The 11,438-nt window shown below is 34.8% G+C and overlaps 1 non-coding gene across 1 annotated transcript; it reads right to left on the bottom strand.

Moving 5' to 3' along the window:
* Nucleotides 1-10,182: 10,182 nt before the first annotated feature.
* LOC123388043 lies at nucleotides 10,183-10,286 on the bottom strand. The gene has a single exon (XR_006602576.1). It is a non-coding gene; the product is annotated as a U6 spliceosomal RNA (small nuclear RNA).
* Between the last annotated feature and the right edge of the window lie 1,152 nt (nucleotides 10,287-11,438).

Consider the following 11,438-nt stretch of genomic DNA (forward strand, 5'->3'; position numbering starts at 1 on the left):
CCACCCAGGCGCCCCTCCAGTGCTTCTTTTAAATGGTTATATTAAGATAGATCAGCTTGGCTGGTAATTAATTAATTCTTGATGCAACGTGAACAAATTTAAAGAAGTTTCAAAGTGCCTCAATTTTAATTTTATAACATTCACGCTCTAATTTTTTAACAATGATTTAAAAGAATAATGCCTCCTATTTGGGAAAAGAAAAAATACATTATGCAAATATAAATTTAAATAGATGTAAACATTATTAAATGTCAGTGTAAATACAGATAAAACAGTCCACTTGACCAGAAGAATTAATAGAAACTCAACTGTCTAGTGTTGAGTGGATAATGAAATAAGGAAGAATGTGCAGATGGGTTAATTGTGCTAAAATCTTAATGAATAATTTCTTTATTTCGAATTTTTTTTAAAGATTTACTTACTTATTTTTTAAAAAGAGGGAGCACACATGAGTGGGGGAGGGGCAATGAAGGGGGGTGAGAAGCAAACTCCCACTGAGCATGGAGTCAGAGGCAAGGTTGGATCTCAGGAATCCAAGATGACCTGAGACAAAACAAAGAATCAGTTGCTTAACGACTGAGAGACCCAGGAACCCCTAAGCAGCTTAATTTCTAACAAAAGTTGGAACTGGATACCTTGGCTTTAATGTCATTTCAAAGCCAAATACTTTGGAACATTTTTGTGCCATATTACTGAATACACTGCTGATAGGTTCCCCTACACTGATTTTTTACTATTTCCATAGCCTTGCCTTCTCTGCAATGTCATATAGTTGAAACCATAAAGTATGCAGTCTTTGGCTTCTTTCACTTAGTAATATGCATTTAAGATTCCTTCATGTCTTTTCATGGTTAGATGACAGCATTTTCTCTCTCTCTCTTTCTCTCTCTCTCTTTGCATTGAATAATATTCCATTGTCTGGAGGTACTACAATTTATTTATCCATTCACTTTCTGAAGGACATCTTGGTTGCTTCCAAGTTTTAACAATTACAAACAAAGCTGCTATAAACATCAGTATGCAGGGTTTTGTGTGGACATAAGTTTTCAAGGCTTTGGGTAAATACCAAGAAGCATAATTGCTGGATTATATGGTAAGAATATGTTTAGTTTTGTAAGATACTGCCAAACGTCTTCCAAAGTAACTGTAACATCTTGCATTCTTATCAGCAATGAATTAGAGTTTCTGTTGTATTACAACCCTGTCAGTGTTTGATGTTGTCAGGGTTTTGGATTTTGGCTATTCTAATAAACCTGTACTGGTATCTCATTGTTACTTGAATTTGCATTTCCCTGATGACATATGATTTGGGACATCTTTTCATATGCTTATTTTCCATCTGCATGTCTTCTTTTGTGAGATATCTGTTAAGGTCTTTGGCCTACTTTTTAATTGGTTTGTTTTCCTTTTTGAGTTTTAAGAATTTTTTGTACATTTTGGATAACAGTCCTTTAATTGATGCATCTTTTACAAATATTTCTCCCAATCTGTGGCTTGTCTTCTCATTCTATTGATAGGGTCTTACAAAGAGCAGAAGGTTTTTTTGTTTTTGTTTTGTTTTTTTAAAGATTTTATTTATTTATTTGACAGAGAGAAAGATCACAGGTAGACAGACAGACAGGCAGAAAAAGAGGGGGAAGCAGGCTCCTTGCTGAGCAGAGTGCCCGATGTGAGGCTCGATCCCAGCACCCTGAGATCATGACCTGAGCCGAAAGCAGAGGCTTAACGCACTGAGTCACCCAGGCGCCCCAGAGCAGAAGTTTTTAATGTCAGTGAAGTCCAGCTTAGCAATGATTTCTAAACTGTTGTTACTATATCCAGAGTCATCTAAGTTTTCCCTTATGTTGTCTTCTAGGAGTGTTATAGTTTTGTGTTTTACATTTAAGCCTATGATCTATTTTTAGTTCATTTTTGAAGGGTATAATTCCTGTATAGGTTTATTTTATTTTATTTTTTTCATGGTAATGTCCACTTGTTTCAGAACCAATGGTTGGAAAGACTATCTTGACTCCATTGTACTTCCTTTACTCATTTTTCAAAGATCAGTTGACTGTATTTATGTGGGTCTATTTTTGGTCTCTGTATTTTATCTCATTAATCTGTCTATTCTTTAGCCAAAGCCACACTGTCCTGATTACTGTATCTTTATAAGTCATGAAGTCATGTACCTTCAGTCTTCCAACTCTGTTCTTCCTTTTCTAAGGAAGGCTCTAAGTGTTGGCTCTTCTTGGTGTTTTCTGCCTCCATATAAACATATTATATCCATTCATGTTTGTCTTAGGATAGATTATCTTTTGTTAACTACTCAAAAAAGAATCTGACTTTAATATATCAAAATTTTCCCTTACCTATAGTACACATTCTGAATACTTCATAGTACTCTTTTTAAACCTTGAGTTTTTGTGCAGTTTTTCACTATTTCTTCATTTGTTTCAATCTAATTCAGGAGACTCCACTTCCATGTGAATACAGTTTTAAAGAAGGACTTGACATCTTTTCTGACTTTTCTCTCCCTATTCTTTCTTTCCCTCACAGTCCCTTATCTCTTATGCTTTGAGAGTGAGACCCTAATGAATACATCATTTGTACTTTTTAAATGAAATCAAATTGTTGTAAAGATCATAAACACATGGAGAGAGGCAGGAAGAATAAAAAATAGCTGCAGTTATCAAACATTGAAGAATAAAAGAAAGTATCTAATTTATTTCAAAATTTCAAGTAACTGTTTTGTATTTCCCTGGAATTCTAGTCACTGTATTGAAATGTGGAAAATGCAACAGCTGAAAAAATCAGAATCTATTATAGTTTTCAGAACAGTTGTTATTAGGCTAATTCTGTCAAAATGAAGACCTTTATTAAAATGAAACTATACTTCTTGAAGTAAACTTATTTTTAGAATAGAAATTCTAAATTATCAAATTGTATTTGTGGTATAAATTGACTTAGAAGAAAAATGAATTAAAGGAATAAACTAGTTTCCATAAGATTACTGTAGTAAATTTTACTTCTATATTTTCATGATTAAAAATTGCCTTTTAACTACCACAGACAACAGTCAGTGAATCTCAGCCTCATCATACTAGAGGTTGGCAGTTCTTCATGTGAGGGATTATATTTAGAAATTTATTTGCCTTATGAACTGACAGAGTAAAGTTGATTGGCCTCCAGGCCTGGGATCTTGGGTCAGGCCATTGATAAAGTTCAGTGGCTAAGAAAGAGGTCAGTGATTACTATTTATAATTTGTTTTCTGATAATTTTATCATGCACATGTACTCAGAGGCCATAGGTTGCAGTTCATAAATTGAAACAAATGAATAAAAATATGTAAAACTAATTCTGTCAGTTTTCAAAGACTAAGATATTTGTTATAATCATTTAAATTAGTATGACTTTATGCATTAACTAGAAAGTAAAGGTGGACAATAACAAAATATCATCCCGGTTGTTCCCCTTTATGAATTTTCAGGTATGAATATTTACAAAAATGTTATTGATGAAGAATTATAAGTCAACACAAAATATAAAGGGTAAGTCTTTTCATGTATTTTGTTTCACAGTTCTTCACTGCTGTATCTTTTTGTTCCTTAATGATCAAGAGTTTGAACATCATTTTATCTCTTTTATATGTATAAAAAATGTTCTATCTAAAATATATTTTATGTATTAGTTTCTAGATTTGTCATTGGCCAAGTATTCTCTTACTGTTTATCAAATCTCTTTGTTGGTAAATTTTGCCAAGATTTTTTTGGAGTTAAATGTTTTATTCTGTTTGACTGACATGCACAAAATCTATATTGAATTTCTTGTAGTATTCCTAGAAATTTTGTTTTAGAAACATTCTTAATACCTTGAAAAATATAGTATACAGATATAGCTTAAAACAATATTTTTACCAAAAAACAAGAGGTTTTTATCTGCAAACATAGTCATTAATTAAATCAAACTCTTATAAATGTTATGAGATTAAATTATTCTGAAAATGCTTTTCCTTCATTTGTCTTTTGCTTGATTTTCATGGGACTCTGTATTGATAGGGAAAATGGGGTCATTTCAAACAATGATAACTGTTTAACCACTATCTAATTAAAATGGGAGCCCAAGGAGGCTGGAGAGCAGAAGTGTACCTGTTTCTTAACGTGACTCTACAATGCAGAGGATGTAGGAAGGAAAGTTTTCCTCAGAATTTTGTTCTTGAAAAGCTTAAGGTAGGTAGCAACACATAGCAAATAACATAAAAGCTTCAGAGTATATATATGGCAAGCTTGGTCAATATTTGATTTTGAGTCCGGGACAGCTAGGACATCCATTACGGGGGATCACTCATTGCCATCTTCCTTATATTTTCATAAAGATAGGGCTTTAACTGGCCTAAATAAGTGTGAAGTATTTAAATGGCTAAATTTTTTTTAAAACGGCAACCTTTTTTTTTTTTTAAGATTTATTTACTTATATGATAGAGAGAGAGAGAGCGCGCACACACATGAGCAGGAGAGGCAGAGGGAGAGGGGAAGAGAGAATCTCAAGCAGACTCTGTGCTGAGCTCAGGGCCCAATAGGAGGCTCAATCTCAGGACCCTGAGATCAGGACCCTGAGATCACAACCCGAGCCAAAACCAAAAGTAGGTTTTTTTTTTTTTTTTTTTAAGATTTTATTCATTTATTTGACAGAGAGAGAGAGATCACAAGTAGGCAGAGAGGCAGGTAGAGAGAGAGAGAGAGAGAGAGAGAGAGAAGCACGCTTCCTGCTGGGCAGAGAGCCCGATGCGGGGCTCGATACCTGGGATCATGACCTGAGCTGAAGGCAGAGGCTTAACCCACTGAGCCACCCAGGCGCCCCCAAAAGTAGGTTGTTTAAACAACTGTACCACCCAGGGGCCCAGCCAAAAGGGCAACTTTAAAAAAAAATGCCTGTTAAAAAGTTTAATTATCATATAGAAGATGATCATGTTGTTTGGGAATGGGGTGTTAATGCCTCTCTTAGATTAATACATAAACAAAACATAGGAATGACTTACTGTTTAAGTGACTTTTACTATAGAAAGTGATATTCTGAGGAAATGAGGGGATTACATTTGATTACATAAAGTGATCAGTTTTATTTGGTGTAAAGATCCACAGTAAGATAGACTGCTATGTACACAAATCAAACTTGGTGTGATCACTGTTAGTGGGGAGGTTGAATTACCTTGTATTAAAAATAAGGGCATTGGAATTGGACTATGTCTATTTCAACTTTGGTTATGGCTCATTCTAACTCTGTACTAACTATGGGGAAGTTCCTTAAATTCTCTAAACCTCAATTTCTTCATGTATAGATTTGAATTAATGGGGTTGGCACGAGGATTAAAATAAATTGTGTGTATAAAACTGTTAGAACAGTGGCTGACATATGTAAGTGTCCAATATATGTTGGTATGGTAAGTGAGCTTTAACATGCTATAAGATAGAATGTTTCTATGTTCATCGTATAGAAATATTTTACAGGTATTGGTTGGAAATTAATGTTAGTTGTCTCTCTAAACATAAGTTCTCCCTCAAGGGGAAGCAACATTTCCCAGGGACCTCAGGAATAACTAAATCTATAAAGTGATCAAGCAGCCCATAAGCTAGGCTACAGTGGCAGCTGCTATATTTACTTGCTACATTTTCATAAATGTGTGAGACAATGAGCCCAAATGAAAAAACAAAGCTTATTACTTATGTAGCAGTTTTACAGATGCACACAGAAACCTGTGGTTGTACCCCAAAGTGAGGGCAAGGGAGTATTGCATACAGTTGAAACTAGGAATTGGGATGAGAAATGGTTTTGTGAAAATCTCCCATAAGATAGAAACTGTGGACAACAGTGGTTTATTAGGATGTCTGCCCTTGGAGACATCCTGAAGGCCATTCCACCAAAACTGAGGCCAGGCATTGCTTATGTGGTCTATGTGGTGACATATGAAGTGTCCTGGATGCCATAGTAGAACTATGGCCCTACAATGCCAATTAGATTAAGAAGAGGATGAAAAGCTGAGGGATACTCCTGGCCTGTTTCACCCTCTCTAAGAGTTTCCCAAGTTAGATGTCCACAGTTATAAACACAATATTCTGGTGACAGTGCTAAGAGATGGTATTTCCAGAGTGCTAAGTGATTGGTGAGGGATTTTACAGACTTTGTTAATTCATGTGCGTCATGGTCTCTCCTTCTCAGGGGCTGATATGGATGAAATCCAGGCAAGAACCAAGGTGTGGTAGACTGGAAAAATTATGGAGTGGATAGGTTACATAAGCTGTTGTTCAGAGTCTTAGGGAAAAACACATTGTTAGGTTTTCTCCAGATGTTGTGTGATTCTTTACACTGTTGTTGTTTTTTTTTTAATTGGAAAAAGTTTATAATTGAAGATTAGGATTGTATCAGGACTCCTTTTATAATAGGTGTTAAGTTAGGACTTTTGATGCAACAAAATTTATCAGAGAATCTTAGCTATGAAAAATGCAATTTTACTCAGCATTGTCTCTCTGCATCTTTTTCTCTAGGACCTGAGATTATAGGAGTACATTGGGATTTGGAGAAAATTTTCACTGGGAGCATGAATACAGCAGAAGGAGATACCTCAAAAATGGAAAAAAGTCTCCATAGGATTGAGTATCTTTCCTTCTCAAAACACACATTCCATCAATATTAAGCACTTCAGTTTTCTGAAGTGCAAATTTTCATGTGCTTTTGTGCACACTACTCTTTCTGCTCAGAATGAATCTCTCTTCAAACTCTATAAATCTGATGAATACTTACTTGTCATTTAGAATTATCTTAAATTCATAAATACCTTCTTCTTCCCTACTTTCTCATCAGAGAACCCTCACTCTCCTGTGCCTTGTATATACTTCTGTTATTATGTTTACCACAGTAAACCATTTTATTTCTTTCTACATAGTTATTTGTGCTTATTAACCATAACATCTTTGAGCTCCAGTTCATGGTTCCTGATTTTGCATCCTTGGTGTAGGATTCTTTAAGTTTTTGTTCCATTGAATTGAATTGAGTTGAATTGAATTGAATTGAATTGAATTGAATTGAATTTATTGGTTGTATATTTCTCTATGAAACCATCCATACTCTTCCCTCATTTCCTTTTGACCTATGGCAGGTATTTGAGAGATGGACAAGTTTAAGGGCACAGTCTTTTTGAAATGGAGCAGAACAAAGTTAAATGAGCCACAAAGAGATCAATTCCTACCATTAGACCACAGAAGCCTAATACAAACCAATGAGCACACCATCTTGAGGGCTGTAATGAAGCTAGAAATACATATTCTCTTTCTTTGCTGTGGTTTGGCCTGTAAGAGATCTGTATTTCCAGACTTCCAGAAAACAGAAACTATTAAAATAAAGTAAATTCTTAATGGTAAAGTTATTCACACATTTAGTGGAGAAGGTAAAACTAATATGAATGAAATGTATTTTAAAGTCGTAGAACAATTCAAAAATTTAAGGAACTAGAGTAAGATTGAAAATAATTAAAATAATTAAAAATAATTAAAAACCTACTTCAAAGGAATTTCATAATACCTATATTTTCTCAATTTCATAGTAGAATCATTTAGTTTAAACTGCTTGTAAGTTTATACTATCCTTTAATTTGAATTAGTAATAAATTGGCCCCAAAAGTCAGATGAATAGTTTATGGACTTCCTTTGTTCTATGAGGTGCTTTCAAGGAAATATAATTATTTATTTATCAAGAAAGTAAACATTTATCTCATAATAGGGGCTTGGTGGAATAAAGATTTTGTGTTATATATTCTACTTAATAATATCTATTTAATATATTTTACTTTGCCACTGTAGAAATAAATACAAAGATGGAATTTTTCATTTGGGCTGGGTAGTTTTTTCTCTGGTGGATCAAGTTTGGACTCAAGATAAATGGCCTAACAGATATTGTAGCCTTCTACAGATGTTTTCTGAACTTGTCAGATAATAATGATCACCAGGGATACTTGCTAGTGCATGCTGATTACCAGTTAAATTTGGTGCATTTATGTTGGACTTTGTGAACCTGCTTCTTTTAATGTGGAACCAGGTGATTCTTAGTTTTCAATACATGTGGACAAATGCATCTCTATACTACCACAATGAATGAAAAATTTGGAACTTTTGCAGGTGTTTTTGGTCATTAATCACCATCTTTCCCTTTGAGATATTTATTTTCCTCTCCAGATTCATCTTTCACCACTAATCTGTTTTCTAAGGATAAGTACTATTGTACAGCTTGCATGCTCCTTTTTTCTTTTGTCCATGATGTCTTCTGTGCTTTAAATCCGGGGGCCTATGCATTCCCTCACTTGGCTGACTACATTTGCCATCTGAGACTTAAATCTAGGTCCTTGAGGCATATTTCCTTGACATCCTGCGCCTTCCATCTACCATGATGTGCAACATTCATCATAACACCCTTTTATTTTAAATCTCCTCGACTAGACCATGAGATTCTTATGGTCAGGCAAATTACTCTTCATCTTCCCAGATGACCATAAATCTGATATCTACAAAAAAAAAATTAACAAAGGAATGAAGAGTACAAATTCTTTAGGTTCTATCTTTAGGCAAGTTTTATATTAATTAAGAGATCATTAACACAAAGACATTTAATTAACTAGTTTAAAAAGTATGGGGTGCCTGGCCGGCTCAGTAGGTTAAAGCTTCTGCCTTCGGCTCAGGTCATGATCCCAAGGTCCTAGGATTGAGCCCCACATCAGGCTCTCTGCTGAGCGGGGAGCCTGCTTCCCCCCTCTCTGACTCTGCCTGCCTCTCTGCCTGTTGGTGATCTCTGTCTGTCAAATAAATAAATAAAATCTTTACAAAAGAAAAGGTAATACACATGCATGTAAATAGTGTAAGGTAATGCAAATTAAAAGTAAATTTTACCATCTCCAGCTCATGATAGATAACCATTATTACTAGTTTCTTGTTTATATTTCTAGAAATGTTAATATATATAAAACATGCATATGTAGATATATATTTATTTCATAAATATTCATATATGCACAGTTATACAAATATCCCTACATATATGTTTGTTTTGTGTATACTTTTATACAAAGAAAATACTGCATTTATATCTAAAAATACCATATTTATATCTAAAAATACTATATTTATATCTTGGAGAAAATTTCACATCAGCTTATATAAATCCACTTCATTTCTTTTATTGGCTCTCCTATTTTATGCACACATCATAATGTAGGTACTTAGACCCTTCCTACCAGATATTCAGGTTATTTTCATTTTTCTCATTACAAACAATACTGCAATGAATGTCCTTGCATATAAATCTTTGAGCAATTTTTCTTCACAATGGATTTCGGATAGATATTTCCAAATTAACCTCGAGAAAGACTATCACAATTTGTACTCCCCTAAAGAAGACAAGAATGTCTGTGTCTCTATACTCTCATTAACTTTGTATTATTCAGTTTATATATTCGGATGATCGCAGGAGTTTTAATTAGCATTTATTTACATATGAGTGAACAGGTGTGTTTGTGTGTGTATATTAAGGATTAGTATCTGAAGTACGTTGGTTCTATATTTTCTTTTATCTTAGATTCTATTATATCTCAATTTAACTCTGCTCTACAGCTCTCCCAAAGTTTATTTTTTTATGCTTTTGGTCACTACTTTTCTGTTCATTTCTGAAGCCCTACCTTTAATACCTTATCTTATTTTTTAAATATAAAAACTGTTCTTCAACATTTGCCTATTTGAAATAGTTGACAATTTAGGTTTATGATTCATATAATGTCAGTTTGCCAATTTTGCCATTATACCCACTCTAGAGCTCTGGGTTTTCACTACCTGCTCACCTAGAGTTAATAATGCTTATTACCTAGCCAACAAGTACAGAAAAAATCTTTTAAAGCTAAGAAAAGTTCTAAATGTGAGGTACATAAAGACTCTTTAGAGTGGAAGGCACAGGCTTCTAGTTATGGAATGAATAATTTATGGGGATGAAAGGCACAGCACTGGGAAAATAGTCAGTGGTCTTGTAGAGCGCTGTATGGTGACAGACGGTAGCTACACTCGTAGTGACCATAGCATAATGTATGGACTTACCAAGTCACTGTGTTGTACACCTGAAACTAATGGAGCATTGTGTGTCAGCGATAGTTCAATAAAAAATAATATTTATTTAAAAACGTGGCATGCTTCTTGATTTTGTGAATCATCCCTGCAGGGGGACCATGCAGATCTCTGTCTCGTTTTAATTTTATCATATGGGCTCCTGAAGCAAGCACTAGACTTAATTTTTCTGATCATAGAGTTGTCTATTCTGGTATAATTTGTGTATGTACACAAGCACTTGAATGTGTGTTCCAGTATTTAATTTAACTTGTCCTCCTACTTAAAGGCTTTATCTGTTGGAGCTGCACTTGAGGAAAAGCCCTAAAATGATCTGCATTCTAAGTTTTGTGTATGTTCTAAGCTTTAGCATATTTCATCTATCTTTATCCAATTCCAAAATAATAAGGGTAAACGGGAGATAACTTTTAGTTATTCTCAGGTTTTGGTAGTTTTTGAACACTGAGTGTCACAGGTATCTTAAAGTATTAGATCTGTTGCCATTTAATATCTCTCATCTCCATTATAAAGTTTAACATCTTGCTTTTTACCACCCTAGTTTTAAAAATGTATTTTAGAATTTTGTGTCTTAGAAGACTGATGCTCACACATAAAGAAATGTTTATGTCCTATAACCTTTTGCAGGGGTATCTCTTTCTCTCTCTTTCCATCTCTTTCTCTCTGTCTTCTTTTCCCTTTTCTCTCTCTCTCTCTCTCAGGAAGTCAGGAATAGAAAGCCAGAAGAGACAGGTAATTGACCTCTTGACCAAGTTGTTCTGTTTGGTGAGGTTGTACCACATTGCCCTTACGAGATTTACAGTAAAAGCCGAGCAGAGGTCTGGAGTAGAGGGACTAACCGTGTTAGGATCAAAGGCCTAATTGTTTGTTTTCTTGAAGTTAGGGTTATTGGCAGCTGCCATTACACCATCCGTGCTGCTGTCACCCAGCACAGCCAACCAGCATGCACTAATTGCAGTGGCCTTTTCATCAAGTAAGATCATCCCACTAAACACAAAGAGCTGTCTTTCCATTAGCACAGACAGTAGCCAGCTAGATCAGCTGGGCTCCTTGAGTATGATTGGACTGTCATATTGTTATGATTTGTTCAAGTTTAGAGCATTTAGCAGATACCCTTTGCACCTCTCTTTGTACCTGAATACTATAACCTGACTGCCCCTATCATTTAAGAGGGTACTATAGCTTTTCAAAGTTCAGCAACGCACAATTGCAGGCAGGCAACTGGTTTCTGACAAGAGATCAATACTGTCCTTCCAAACGCTGGAGTCAAGCTGCTGGGTCTGTCAGAGGGATGTGTGCTGTAATTGGAT

Source organism: Mustela putorius, unplaced genomic scaffold (genome assembly GCF_011764305.1).
Source record: "Mustela putorius furo isolate JIRA1106 unplaced genomic scaffold, ASM1176430v1.1 tig00003869_pilon_pilon_pilon, whole genome shotgun sequence".
Lineage (NCBI taxonomy): Eukaryota > Metazoa > Chordata > Mammalia > Carnivora > Mustelidae > Mustela > Mustela putorius.